Source organism: Hemicordylus capensis, chromosome 16, assembly GCF_027244095.1.
Source record: "Hemicordylus capensis ecotype Gifberg chromosome 16, rHemCap1.1.pri, whole genome shotgun sequence".
Lineage (NCBI taxonomy): Eukaryota > Metazoa > Chordata > Lepidosauria > Squamata > Cordylidae > Hemicordylus > Hemicordylus capensis.
Window position 1 is genome coordinate 7352870 of NC_069672.1, and position 14616 is coordinate 7367485.

Below are 14616 nucleotides of genomic sequence, written 5' to 3' on the forward strand. Positions count from 1 at the left end.
ATGATGAATAAAAGATGAAACTGTCTGGGTGCAGGTGTCTCTGATAATTTAAGAGGGTTTGTTGTGGGAGCCGGGAGCCGGGGCGGCAGGCTGCATACCAACTGTGAGCAGCCAACTTCAAACGGGCAGAAGCAAATGTGCTCTCTTTGATGTCATGCCCTGCCTGAGTGGCAGCTGGAGAGGGGGCAGGCCACTGGAACACTGGCCAAAGCATCTGTGGGGCAGCGAGGTCCCCAGAGAGGAAGACGCCAATGTTCTCAAAGGCACCTTGAAACCAGCAGAGACCTGCAGCTGTGGTCTCGGCTGTTTGGAATATAGGAAGCTGTCATATACTGAGTTAGACCATAGGTCCATCTAGCTCAGTATTGCCTTCACAGACTGGCAGCGGCTTCTCCCAGGTTGCAGGCAGGAGTCTCTGACAGCCCTATCTTGGAGATGCTGCCAGGGAGGAAACTTGGAGCCTTCTGCTCTTCCCAGAGCAGCGGCTCCATCCCCTAATAAGGGGAATATCTTCCAGTGCTCACACATCAAGTCTCCCATTCATATGCAACCAGGGCAGATCCTGCTTAGCGAAGGGGACAAGTCGTGCTTGCTGCCACAAGACCAGCTCTCCTCATTATATTAACATGAGCTGTGGAGGTGCAGTTCAAGAGGGCTAATTTGGAGAAACCTAGGAAGTCCCCTTCTACTGAGTCAGACCCTTGGTCCAAATGAGTCAGACCCTTGGTCCAGTACTGTCAACCCAGACTGGCTTCTCCATTGTAGGCAGGGGTCTCTCTCAGCCCTAATGAACCAGGAGGATTCCAATGGGTGGAGCTTGTAAGCCCTGCAGACCCTCACTCAGCTTGAGCAGCATCCCTCGCTCGTGACTGGCTTTGGCTAATTGTTATTTAGCAGGGGAGAGTAAAGGGGGGGGCTGTGTTCAAAAGGGTGTCCCCTCATGGCCGAGGCCTGGCCCATTTGCCCCCTTCCCATGGCAGCAGCCCCTTCGGTGGCTCTCTCCACCTGCCATACCTGTTGGTGACACACTTCTGACACCCACCAGCCCTTTCCCAGAAGCTGATTCCAAGCTGATTCCAAGCCTGCTGATTCCAAGCCAGCTGATTCCAAGCCAGCTGATTCCCAGGGTCCGAACTTGAGTGGCAGGATCATGGCACTGCAGGGGGCCGAGGTGGATGGGGGCCAGCCACAGCATGCCCCAAGGGCCCCATGCCACTGGGGGCCAGTGCTCCTTGAATGCTTTGGGACCCTGCTAGCTCCGCCCTTGCGGTGCTCATAGAATTAGCTTGACTTTGGAGGGAGGGTCTCTTTTTTTGGAGGGGAATTTGAAGTCTTTTCCCATTGGAATTTCACATTTGGAGCTCCAATTTGAATTCCAAATTGAATTTGACATGTTTGGATGTGAATTGGAAATGTTTTCCATGTGTGGAATTTGGAATTTGAATGTGGAAGGGCGTTTGGGGGGAATCTGGGGGCAGGGGGTCTTTTTTGTCTACTGCAACCTGGTCAGAGCCGGCAGGTACAGTGCAGGTCTGAGGACATCTCGATTATTGTCATCATGTGAACATCCTAAGGGAAATGTTTGGTGTGGCAAAGAATTGTAGCTATCCCCTAAGGAAGGTCTGCTCAGTTTTGGGCCCCCAGTTGTTTCTGGACTACAACTCCCATCAGCCCCAGCCACAGGGGCCAATAGCCAAGGATTCTGGGAGTTGTAGGCCAACTTCTGCAGGGGGGCCGAAGCTGAGCAGCCCTTCCCTAAAGGCTTCACGGCTCCCTGGATCTTACGCTCTCAGGGTTGTGATGCTGTTGTGAGTCAGAACATAGACAGAGGCCTTGCAGGTGTAATAACCCCAGCCTCTAGAGTTGACAATCCTGGGTCCAAGGGACCAAGGGTCTGACTCTGTTGAAAGCAGCGTCACATATGAAGAAGGGCCCATGGCTGGCAGAGCACCTGCGTCACCTGCAGAAGGACCCAAGTTCAGTCCTCAACGTCTCCAGGTCGTGCTGGGGAAAACCTACTTGAAAGTCTGGAGAGCTGCTGCCAGTCAGTGTCGACAAGACTGAGCTTGATGGACCATGGGCTGGACTCAGTAGGCAGCTTCCCAAGGCCATCAAGTGCATCCGAAGCCCAGTGGTAAAGCATTTGCTTTGCATGCAAAAGGACCCCATTTTGATCCCTGGCAGCTAGGGATGTGCACAAAACTGGTTCGCCCGGTTCGGTTCGCATTCGAACCGGGTTCGAACCAGAAGGAGGTGGTTCGGTTTTGGTTTTGTTCGAACCACCCCCTGGTTCGGTTCGAATTCGAACCGGTTCGCACATCCCTACTGGCAGCCTCTCCAGGTAAGGCTGGGAAAGATGCCCACCTGAAACCCTGGAGAGCAGCTGCCCAGTCAGTGTAGACAATACTGAGCTAGATGACTCAGTATATGGCAGCTTCGATCATAGGAAGCTGCCATATACTGAGTCAGACCCTTGGTCCATCTTGCTCAGTATTCTCTACCCAGACTGGCAGCGGCTTCTGCAAGGTTGCAGGCAGGAATCTCTCTCAGCCCTATCTTGGAGATGCAGCCAGGGAGGGAACTTGGAACCTTCTGCTCTTCCCAGAACAGCTCCCAGAGTGGCTTCATCCCTTAAAGGGAATATCTTCCAGTGTTCACACATCTAGTCTCCCATTCATATGCAACCAGGGCAGACCCTGCTTAGCTAAGGGGACCAGTCATGCTTGCTACCCCCAGACCATCTCTCCTCACCCTTTGTCCCTCTGCCTAGCACACGGAAAACTGCACAGAGGAGACGCCTTTTTGAGATCTCCCATTTGAGCTCCAGAAAGGAGGGTCCTCCCACAGCCTCTCCGTAGCCCTTTGCCTATTAGCCTGCGAAGCTGCGGCTGGGCCCTCCGGGATCCCGGAAAAAGTGTTTTCCATGCCAAGGCGGCCTGCTTTCTGCCTCGCCACCCACTGCTCTGGCATCAGCTGCGTCCTGATCCCAGCACGCTATCGCTGCGGCGTGAGCTTGAAACGAGGTGACAAGGAGGGAATGGAATCCATCCACACACCAGCCAGGCACGAAAACCTTGTCACGGAAACATGCAAACAGATCAATGCTTCCCGCTGTGCAGGGTCCTCGAGCGCTCACTGCCGTGCGGCCAAAGCATTCCGTTCTCCTTCTGCCTTGTGCTCAGCTCTGCCGGCGAAGGGGCGTGAGGAAAGAAGCCTGCTTGGGGCTTTTTGCCTTTCCCCTTCTCGCAAGGAGAAGCATCTCCGAAATGTGCCTTCTCGGGATTCCAAAGGGCAACCGTTTTCTTCCAGCATTGCAAGTGATGCAGAAGGATGCTCTGTTGTTCCACTTTTGTCCTTCCGAATTTCGGGCGGTTTCCACTCTAGAAAGATAGACTTTTCAAGTTGTTGTTGTTGTTGTTGTTTATTCGATTTCTATACCGCCCTTCCAAAAATGGCTCAGGGCAATGTACACAGAGAAATAACCAATAAATAAGATAGATTCCTGTCCCCAAAGGGCTCACAATGTAAAAAGAAACATAAGATAGACACCAGCAACAGTCACTGGAGGAATACTGTGCTGGGGGTGGAGAGGGCCAGTTACTCTCCCCCTGCTAAACAAAAGAGAATCACCACGTTAAAAGGCGCCTCTTTGCCAAGTTAACTTTACCAAGTTGGAAGGAAAGGGCCCTCAGAAGTCCTCTAGTCCAACCCCCGGCTGAGGAAGCTGCTACAGCATCTCCAGAACACCCCTTGAGCAAAAAGGTGAGCAGAGAGGCGGTTGGTGGTGGTTGTCTTTATTGAGCAGGGGGAGAGCAATTGGCCTTATCCATCCCCAGCACAGCATCCCTCCAGTAGCTGTTGCTGCTTTCTATCTCATGTTTCCTTTTTCGATTGTGAGCCCTTTGGGGACAGGGAGCCATTTTATTTATCTATTTATATTTCTCTATGTAAACCGCTTTGGAAACTTTTAATGGAAAGCGGTATATAAATATCTTTTCTAGTACTACTACTGCTACAGCTGCTGCTACTAGTAGTAGTAAAGATAGCCGCCCAGCCTCTGTTTGAAAAACTCCAGTGAGTTTTTCTATGTTATGCCTTAATGGTTGCTTGTGGAGGCTGTGTGTCTATCTCAGGCCTGCTCAACCTTTGCGCACCAGCTGTTTTTAAACTACAAATCCCATAATCCCCAGTGACAGTGGCCAATAGCCAGGGATTATGGGAATTAGAGGCCAACATCTCCAGGAGGGCAGAAGTTGAGCAGCCCTGGTTTATCTAGCTCAGGCCTGCTCAACTTTGCCCCCCACAGCTGTTTTTGGACTACAACCCCCATAATCCCCAGCCACAGTGGCCAATAGCCAGGGATTATGGGGGTTGTAGGCCAACATCTGCAAGAGGGCCGATGTTGAACAGCCCTGATCAAATGCTCCACTAGCAGTCACCAATATATTACTAAATTTCAGGGTACCTCCCGAGAAATGACGGAAATGATCTGTGTGGCTGTTCACATGATGTTAAATAGGGTTGGGGCAGTGTCCCGCCAGGGTAAGAGAGCCATGAGCAGCAGCCATGTGAACCCAAAAGTCAGGAAAGGACGAGCGGAGAGTGATTTTGTGAGAGCCCAGGGCTGGGAAGGATGGCTTTTCATCCATCCTCGCTAAAGTGCTAAGGAGAGAACCTAGGTAGGGTTGCCCATCTGACCCAGCTCCTGACCCCCCCTGCGATCACTCTCCCATGCCTCCTATCTTAGGAACATAGGAAGCTACCGTCTATTAGGGGTGTGCATGGAACCGACTGGTCCAGTTCGGTTCGAGTCTGGACCTGAACCAGACTGGGCTAGTTCGGTCCAGCACCCACTCGAACCCCCAGGTCCAGTCCAGGGTGGGGGGTAGGTTCGTGAATGATTAAAAAAAAAATAACGTACCCCCTCTGGGGGGTTTCTATGAGGTGTGGTGGGTCCTGCAGAGATTCCCCCTCCCCCCGCCAGCCTTCCCTCCTTAAAAACAGCCCCATTTGGGCATTCTTCCACTTTGGAGGCTGCCGCACCTGCGCAATGGGCCTCTGTGTGGCATGGGTCATCAAACGGGATCGAACGGGCCAGGGGCGGGGGTTTGGTCCGGGGTCGAGCCGAACCGGGGGTGGTTCGGCTAGACCCCGAGCCTTCAAACCGAACCGGCTCAACTTCGAACCAGTTCGGTCCTGAACCTGTTTGCACATCCTACCGAGTCAAACCATTAGTCCATCTAGCTCAGTATTGTCTACACTGACTGGCAGCGGCTTCTCCAAGGCTGCAGACAGGAGTCTCTCCCAGCCCTGTGTTTGAGATGCCAAGGAGGGACCTTCTACATCCAAGCAAGCATGAAGATGCTCTTCCCAGAGCATCCCGGTCCTCGTCCCCTAAGGGGAATACCTTGCAGTGCTCACACATGTAGCTTCCCATTCAAATGGGCTTTGAATATAAATTCAAATTTATATCTGTGTAAACCACTTTGGGGGCTTTTGTTGAAAAGCAAGATATAAATATTCGTCATCTTCATCCTCTTTGTATTCATAATAGAAGCCAAGGTGGTCCTTGCTTAGCAAAGGGGACAATTCATGCTTGCTACCACAAGGTCAGCTCTCTTCCCCTACCTGGAAAGAAAAGACACCTTGCTTTTGGAGTTCATGTGACCATGGACTGGGAGGACCCTATTTAGGGTCACATGAAGAGGCTTTTTTGAATTTCGGGGTTGGTCGAGGAGAATTTTTGGAGCATTTTCGCAGCTGAGCGAATTGGTGGCAGGTCGTACACTTGACCCCCTGTGGGTCATCAAGACCTCCTAAACCAGGGCTGCTCAACTTTGGCCATCCTGCAGATGTTGGCCTACAACTCCCATAATCCCTAGCTATTGGTCACTGTGGCTGGGAATTATGGGAGTTGTAGTTCAAAAATAACTATCATACTTTGGACGTATTATGCGAAGACCCAGCTCCCTTGAGAAGTTGAGAAGTCCATAATGCTGGGAAAAGTTGAAGGAAAGAGAAGAAGAGGACGACCAGCAGCAAGGTGGATGGACTTGATTACAACAGCAATGAATGTACCACTGAGAGACTTTAAAGGCCAAGTTGAAGACAGATCATCCTGGAGAGAATCTATCTAGGTGGTCGCTAAGAGTCGACACCGACTTGACGGCAATCAGTCAATCCATCCGTTCAAAAATAGCTTGGGGTCCTACGTTGAGCAGGTCTGGTCTAAGCTGATGTGCAGAAGGCCTGGAGATGACCCCAATGCTTTAAAGCCGTGGGATGGATTGCTTGAAGATGGGGAAGATGGAAGGACCCCTGTGCCGCTGGAGGCCCAAAGACCGGATGCAAACCAGAACCGCTCCCCAGCGGGGTCCCCGTCACTCCCCAACCCGCCTCCCCCAGCCTGCGTGCCTCCACAACTCCTGACCCCACACTGCCCCCGACCCCAGAGAGAGTCGGCGAGACACAACAGCCGAGCCATGATCCCCGCCCCACCACCCCCGGGAGGACTTGACACGCCACGGCTCCTGTTTCGGGCGGCCCCTTCACACGCCACCGCTGTCTCACCGCGGCAGCCGGCCGGGGATTTCTCGAATGACACGCACACAGAGTCCGAGACGGCTCGCTCCGTCTGTGCGGCAGCCGTGCCTTAAAGACGCAAGACAACATTTCCAGGGGGACCTGAGATAAATGCCTTCAAAAGAGCTGCAAAGAGGCTTCGGCAGGGATGCTTTCCTTGGCATCTCCTTTCCCTCCTCCTGCCTTTCTTCTCTTCCCTTGACTTTCGCGCCTCTCGATCCTGCTGTCCTTTTCTTGTCTGCCTGCCTCTTTTCCCTTCTCTCGGGAGTCTCTTTATTATACGTTTCAGACTCTTCAATGTCGCATCCCTTCATCTGCAGCGGAGGAAAATGAGCGGAGGGTGAGGGCCACAAGTCCCTGTATTATTAGCCTACCTATTTCCCCTGATTCTCTCATGCCCCATCTTGCTGCTTCCCCCCACATCACTTCTGATCCCTCGTCCTCCTTATCTGAAAGTGCCCTCCTCCCTGCTTCCTCCCAAAGCAGAGTTTGGGAATGCAAACATCTCTGAGTTTTTAATACCTGCATTCACTGCGTTCCTTGATGCACGCCAAAAACAAAGACCGTTTCACGCACCTCAGATTGTCAGGCACTGAAGTCCAGAACTCTTCCTGTCTGTGAATCATCAGGACACAGGGAGCTTCTTTCTACGGAGTCAGACCACTGGTTCATCTAGCTCAGTATGGTCCACACTGACTGGCAGCATAAGCACACAAGAACATAAGAACAGCCCTGCTGGATCAGGCTCAAGGACCATCTAGTCCAGCATCCGGTTTCACACAGTAGCCCACCAGATGCCACTGGAAGCCGACAGGCAGGAATTGAAGGCATGGCCTCTCTTCTGCTGTTGCTCCCTTGCAACTGGTATTCAGAGGCATCCAGAGATCTTTCCCAGCCCTACCTGGAAGTGCCAAGGATTAGCCCTGTTACCTGCAAAGCATTTAGCACTCTACTATTGAGCTTTGGCCGACTCCCAAATTATAGGTACATAAGGAGCTGCCTTATACTGAGTCAGACCCTTGGTCCATCTAGCTCAGTATAGTCTACACTGACTGGCAGCAGCTCTCCAAGGTTTCTGGAGAGTTCCCAGCCCTATCTGGAGGTGCTGCCAGGGATTGAACCTGGGGCATTCTGCATGCAACGCAGATTCTCTTCCATGAAGCTGCAGGCCTTTCCTGTTGAATCATGCAAAAGTTTAGCCCCCTTAGAGTTAACCCCCCTCTATGCCACATCTAGAAGGTGGGGGCAGAAACACACCAGTCACTGACAGCCCTGGCTAGCCATACCCCTCAGGACATCCGTGAGTTTATCTGCAAAGACAAGCACTGGAAACGGATATCCCAGACATCGCTATCCAGCCTGTCACTATGAAGAATGTAGCCAGGTGACAGATTCCTGTTTGCTCCCCTCTGCACATTTAGACAACATGCCTGAATAGGTCGCTTGAGTCTGAGCATAGCAACTGTTATAGATCATAGAGGGGGAAATTACCTTTTAGGTGAAGACAGATGTAATAATGAGAAGAGGACCAATGTAATAATGAGGACTCACTCTTCAGCCCAGTTTCATCTCGTCTTCACAATTTGAAGGATGCCAAGAAACCCAGAATGATATTGCAGATGTCATCCTTTACTCTCCCTTCAAAATATGCTTTTGAAAATAGATCCGCACATCCCTACCCATAATGGACTGGGAACTCTCTCCCACCATATCCTCAAATTCACTTGAAAATACAGCAAAAACATTTATTAACTTCTTTGTCCCTGCATCACCTTTTAAAACTTCTCTGGGCAGGAGGAGAAGGATAGCTGCAATGTCACTGGTGCTAGTCAATCAGTGCTGTTGGTTCCCATTGTATCCTGCAAATCTGAAGATCCTACCTTGCCACCACTTCTCCTCCTCTTCTTCAGGGTTGACTCTCGTGTTTTTGGTGCCCTAGACAAAGTTCGATTTTGGGACACACACTCCGGTAGAGAAATGTGAAGCCCTTGCTTCAGCTTGACCCTAGCAAATGACCAGCCCATGCTGGTTTGAGGATACAGTGGGAAAGAGTTCCCAGTCTATTATGGGTATGCATGTGTGAATCAATTCAAGTACAAAATGATTTGTACCCAAATCTCCCTGTTTGGGGTGATTTGTGGACACAACAAATTATCCCTGTGCTAGCTGGCAAGATTCGGGTCCAAAACAAATCGCCCAGGTTTCGGACCTGAAAAATTTGTAGACTTCAGACCTCCATTTTGTTGCAATCTCTCTTGCTGTCCTCATTTTGTGTCAGGAATTTTTTTAAAAAAAATCCCGCCCTCCCAAGCTTCAGATTGGTAACCTGCAGTGTGCAATGATTGGCTGGCGATTCTCCTCTGGTTCCAGATTGGCTCGTTTCCATTCAAATCTTGTGTTGCCAAGGGTGACTGACCTCGCATTGGCTCGGGGAAGGATCAAAGAAGGGACAAGGGTGGGGGGAGTTTGAAAGAGGGATTTTCAAATGTACTTAAGGAGGCAGCCAGCCACCATTCTGCCTCGTGAGAAGAGAGAGAGAGAGAGAGAGAGAGAGAGAGAGAGAGAGAGAGAGAGAGAGAGAGAGAGAGAGAGAGCCAGAGGAGCATTGCTTTGCCTTGCTTGCCTGCCTGCTGCCTGGAGTGGATTCTCTGCTTTTTGTTCCTGACTTCTTGATTGAGGAAAAGAGAAGAGAATTTTTCCCCACCCCCTTCCTGCTGCTGAGAGAATCACTGCCTGCGCCGGTTGTCTCTGCGAATCGATTTGGGTACAAAATGATTTGTACCCAAATCTACCAGTTCTGGGAGATTTGTGGACAAAACAAATCTCCCCTGTGCTAGCTGGCCAGATTTGGACCCGAAACAAATCGGGGTGTGTGTGTGATTCGATTCGGATAAAAATCAAATTAAAAACCCCCGATTCGTGCACATTCCTAATTCTGGGGGCAAACCTCTAACCCTTCAGAGATGCACAGATGCTGCTGTTAATTTGGAAATCCAGCCTGAGGGCATTTCCTTTTGCTAAGGCTGGCAATTCACCTTCGGAGAGGGGCGTGCCACATATGAGACTAGATGTTGATTGGGGGCTGAGGTGCACTGAGCAAAGAAGACTGTCTATTTGGGGGTGTGGAAGGGGCCTCTGGCCAGCACTCCCACATTCCTCCTTCGCTGACACTGATGCTCCCCCTCCCCACAAGTATACAACTTGTGCAGCACTATGGAGCTGGATACTAAATGACAGGTGCACCTTGATGTCTAATCAAGGTGTACGTGTGCCTCTCGTTTAGTATCCAGCGTTGGGAAGTTCGCCTCCCTTCTCATTTAAGTGATGGGAGAGGTGAGCGAATTTCCCAGTGCCGTGGGAGCGGCATATGAAATCAGAGGCGTGCGTGCGCCCTGATGCCTAATCAGGGTGCACGTGAGCCTCTCGTTTAGTATCCAGCTCTTGCAGCTCTGGGGAGTTCGTTAGCCTCCTTAGTGCTGTGCAAGTTGGATACTTAATGCAGGGGGTGGGGAGTGGTGGAAAAGGGGGGCATTGCGATGGTTGGGCCAAGCTGCAGGGTCATAGGAACATAGGAAGCTGCCGAATACTGAGTCAGATCATTGGTCTATCTAGCTCTGTATTGTCTTCACAGACTGGCAGCGGTTTCTCCAAGGTTGCAGGCAAGAGTCTCTCTCAGCCCTATCTTGGAGATGCTGCCAGGGAGGGAACTTGAAACCTTCTGCTCTTCCCAGAGCGGCTCCATCCCCTAAGGGTGGGTGGGTGGGTGGAGATCTCACAGTGCTCACACTTTGAGTCTCCCATTCATATGCAACCAGGGCAGACCCTGCTTAGCTAAGGGGACAAGTCATGCTTGCTACCACAAGACCAGCTCTCCCCAGCCCTCTGCTCCCTGTTACAGCATGGGGCTGGGGGCTAAAGCCCTGGTCACCTTGCCCAAAGGACGGGCCGGGTACCAGGTTACAAAGGTGTCTAAATATGTAGTGTTTAGACCAGGCCTGCTCAACTTTGGCTGCCCAGCTGTTCTTGGACTACAACTCCCAGAATCCCCAGCAGGCTTCCCTCTAACAGGGATTCCCAGATTTTGTTGACTACAACTCCCATAATCCCCCAGCAAAAGCCATTGCAGCTGGGGATTCTGGGAGTTGTAGTCCACAACAGTTGGGAATCCCTGTTAGAGGGAACACTGATCCCCAGGCACAGTGGCCAATAGCCAGGGATTATGGGAGCCGTAGGCCAACATCTGAGCAGGCCTGGTTTAGACACTCAGAAGCACTCATTGAGTATACATATTAATGCATAGCAAAGAGGTTAAAGAAGGAGCTTTTTGTTGACGTTAAGGCCCAGTAATGCTTTTTTTTAAAAAACCATCTCATTCTGCTGTCTTTTATGCTTGGCATTTATGCATATCAGAGCACAGCAAGTGGGATTTTAAGATGTGCCCTTTCATGTTGCATTAGCACGCACATCAGCACAGTGAATGGGGCGGGAACAGAGGAGAGGCCAAGATGCATTTCCCTGTTATCAAAATGGCACCCAAGCCTCAACTGATCATGGAATACTGGCTGGAAAAGGGCAGGGGGGTTGAATCATGAAACGCTGGGAAGCGTGGAATAGATTCATGGACTTTTTGTGCCTTCCGGACTGGTGGTGGCCATGTGCTGGTCTTGTGGTCGCAGGCATGAATTGTCCCCCTTTGCTAAGCAGGGCCCACCCGGGTTTGCATTTGGATGGGAGACTACAGGCGTGAGCACTGGAAGGTATTCCCCTTCAGGGATGGGGCTGCTCTGAGAAGAGCATTTACATGCTTGCATGCAGAAGGTCCCAAGTTCCCTCCCTGGCAACATCTCCAAGAGAGGGCTGAGAGAGACTCCCGCCTGCAACCTTGGAGAAGCCGCTGCCAGTCTGTGAAGACAATGCTAAGCTCGATGGAGCTATGGTCTGATTCAGAATATGGCAGCTTCCGAGGTCCTGAGGTCCCTAAGTAAATATAATGCTCTCAAAGGAATAACTTTGCTTTTCAGGTAAATACATTTTTGTATCAATTTAGATTGATATGAATTGTTTTATTGTGCCGTTCAGTGGTTCCCAAACTGGGTTCTTCCAGATGTTAAGAACTACAACTCCCATCCTTCCCAGCTATAATTTATTGTGGTTGGGGATGATGGGAGTTGTAGTTCAGCTACCTCTGGACGAACCCATACCAGGAGCTACTGGTGTGGTAGTTTATTGTGATCTGTGCAGGATGGATGGATGGATTGTTCAGTTCTCCTCCTTTGGGTTGACGCCCCTCTCTTCTGAACTCTGCAGATATCTGGCTGCAGATAGTTGGCTAGGTTTTCTGTGGGACTCCCTGGGACTCTCTATAGCAGAGCTTCTCAAACTGAGGACCCCAGAACGCATGGGAAATGGTCCATATTATACTGGCCCTGTCAGTAAAGTTAAGATAAGCCTAGGAAGCTGTCCACACGTTGCCTTGATCAGAGATGCATCAGGCAGAAATTCTTCAGGTACCCAGAATGTTGAGTACCCAGAATGTTGGGGGCAATATGCTAAATCATTGTAAACCGCTTAGAGAGCTTCTAGCTATAGAGCGGTATATAAATGTAAGTGCTATTGTTATTGCTATCAGGGGCATCTCTAGGAAGTGATTGGGGAAGCTACACCTGTTGAATGTCTGCCTGGATGCACCCCTCCCCAGCCCAAGGTCTAGCTGAAACACCAAGGCCAAGTGTGGCTGAACAAAGCCTCATTTCTAAAGCCATCATCATATACCAGACCGTAGAAAATCTTTACAACGTACACGGTGAGGAAGTTAAGATGTATACCTTAACTTGCAATTTCCATGCTTTTTAGATCATGAGTGAAAATGTGAAGCATCTTAACTCATCTTAAACCAAAGGCTTTTGGATTACTGGATTCCTATTTTCATCTGTCGAAGTGCTGGGAAGCCTTTGGCCATCCTCGCTGGGGATTATGGGAGTTGTAGTCCAGCATCAAAACCTGGGTCCCAACAGGGACCTAAATTGGAGAACCCCACCTCTAGAGAAAGCCATTCCAGAGTCTTCCTAAACAGCTGAACTGTCCCACTGATGAGTACCATTTTCTTAAATTGTAACCCAAATCTCTCTCCTTGGTTTCCAGCCTGAGCACTGTCCATTGGTGCCACCTGGTGTCTGAGAAAGGATACAGTCCCTCCTAAGGCTGGGCACAGAACATGCCCAGAACAGAACAATCCAACGGGATTGGTTTGAATGGATATTAATTTGGGTGAATTTGTATCGGATTCTAGCTCAAGATTGTCTACCCAGACTGGCAGCGGCTTCTCCAAGGATACAGGCAGGGATCTCTCTCAGCCCTCTCTTGGAGATGCTGCCAGAGAGGGAACTTGGAACCTTCTGCCTGCAAGCATGCCAGAGCATACCTGTCCCTGTCCCTTAAGAAGAATACCTTACAGTGTTCACACATGAAGTATCCCATTCAAAGCAAACCAAGACAGACCCTGCTTAGCAAAGGGGGCAATTCATGCTTGCTAGATCTCCCTCCATCAAAATGGTGTGTGTGTGTGTGTGTGTGTGTGTGTGTGTGTGTGTGTGTGTGTGTGTGTGATGAGAGCTATTAATATAAGCATGAATTGTCCCCTTTGCTAAGCAGGGTTCACCCTGGTTTGCATTTGAATGGGGGACCATATGTGTGAGCACTGTACGATGTTCCCCTTAGAAGATGGAGCCACTCAGGGAAGAGAACCTGCACGCTTGCATTTAGACATTTCCAGGTTCCCTCTCTGGCATCCCCAGATAGGGCTAACTAAGCGAGACTCCTGCCTGCAACTTTGGAGAAGCCGCTGCCGGTCTGTGTAGACACTACTGAGCTAGATACACCAAGGGTCTGACTCGGTATTGAGCAGCTTCTTATGTTCCTAAGTGTGGGGGGAATGTAATTAGAAAGAAACACGCAAACAAATAGGTGTGGAAAATATGGTTACTTGCCCTTTGTGGGAAACCCAGGCAAAAAGTGTATATGAAAGACGGAATCTTGGCCATGCGGGTCACTAAGGATGAATTGCTGGCTGTGACCTGCGTAAACTGTTAATCTGTTCCCTAATCAGGGAGAGGGAAAGCCCAGAAGTGTTGCTCTGCCTTCTGTTGCTGAACGAGGTGGCAATTTAGCCGGCCCCCGGGGGACAAATGAGGGGAATCGAATCCTAGAAGGAAATTAATAGAGCAGAAAATTCCAAATGATGTAGCAATAATTTCCTAAGCTTAAAGAGAGGCTCAGGGAGGGGAATTTCAGGGAGCTGAGCATTTCCCCCCGCCGGCAAATTGCCATCTCGGCCAGCGGGGACCCCGCTGCAGGAAACGGGACATGCAAACAAACCTCTCTGAGCTCTGAGAGGGAAGCGCATGAAAGGGATGGAGATGAAACCAGAGTACATAATTAGTCAATGAAGGAGATTAGCATCCATCAAGGTGCAGCCTCTGTGGGCAGCCGGAGGCAGCTGGCAAGGCTCCAGGGAAGGGAGGCAAGTGAGTCTGGTGGCAGCAAGCATGAATGGCCCCCTTTGCTAAGCAGGGTCTGCCCTGGTTTGCATTTGGATGGGAGACTAAGATATCCCGCTTAGGGGGTGGGCCCGTTCTGGGAAGTGCTCACACTTCTAACCATGCTCACACACATAGAAGCTATTCTCACGGTGGGGGAGAACCCACTAAGGGAGACCAGACTGGTTTCACCCCCATCGTGAGAACCAACAGTCTTGTGTGCGAGCCCGGTGGTTCAACGGCAGCCAGCCTGCCAAAGTAGCCCTCTCCTAAAATGAGGTTAGCGGAACCTGTGCTCCGCTAACCCCGTTTTTGAGATCGTGCGGTGCTATGGCTTGGGCTCCACAGCGGGGTGACTCGTGAGTAGACCCCGGACCAGGAGGCTGCAGCAAGCCTCCCGATGTTAGAGGACCTCCTGGAATGCCCTGCGCACTTGCGCGGGACATCCTGGGACATCCAGGGGCTGGATGGTCCCTGATCCACGCTGCCCCTACCGGCT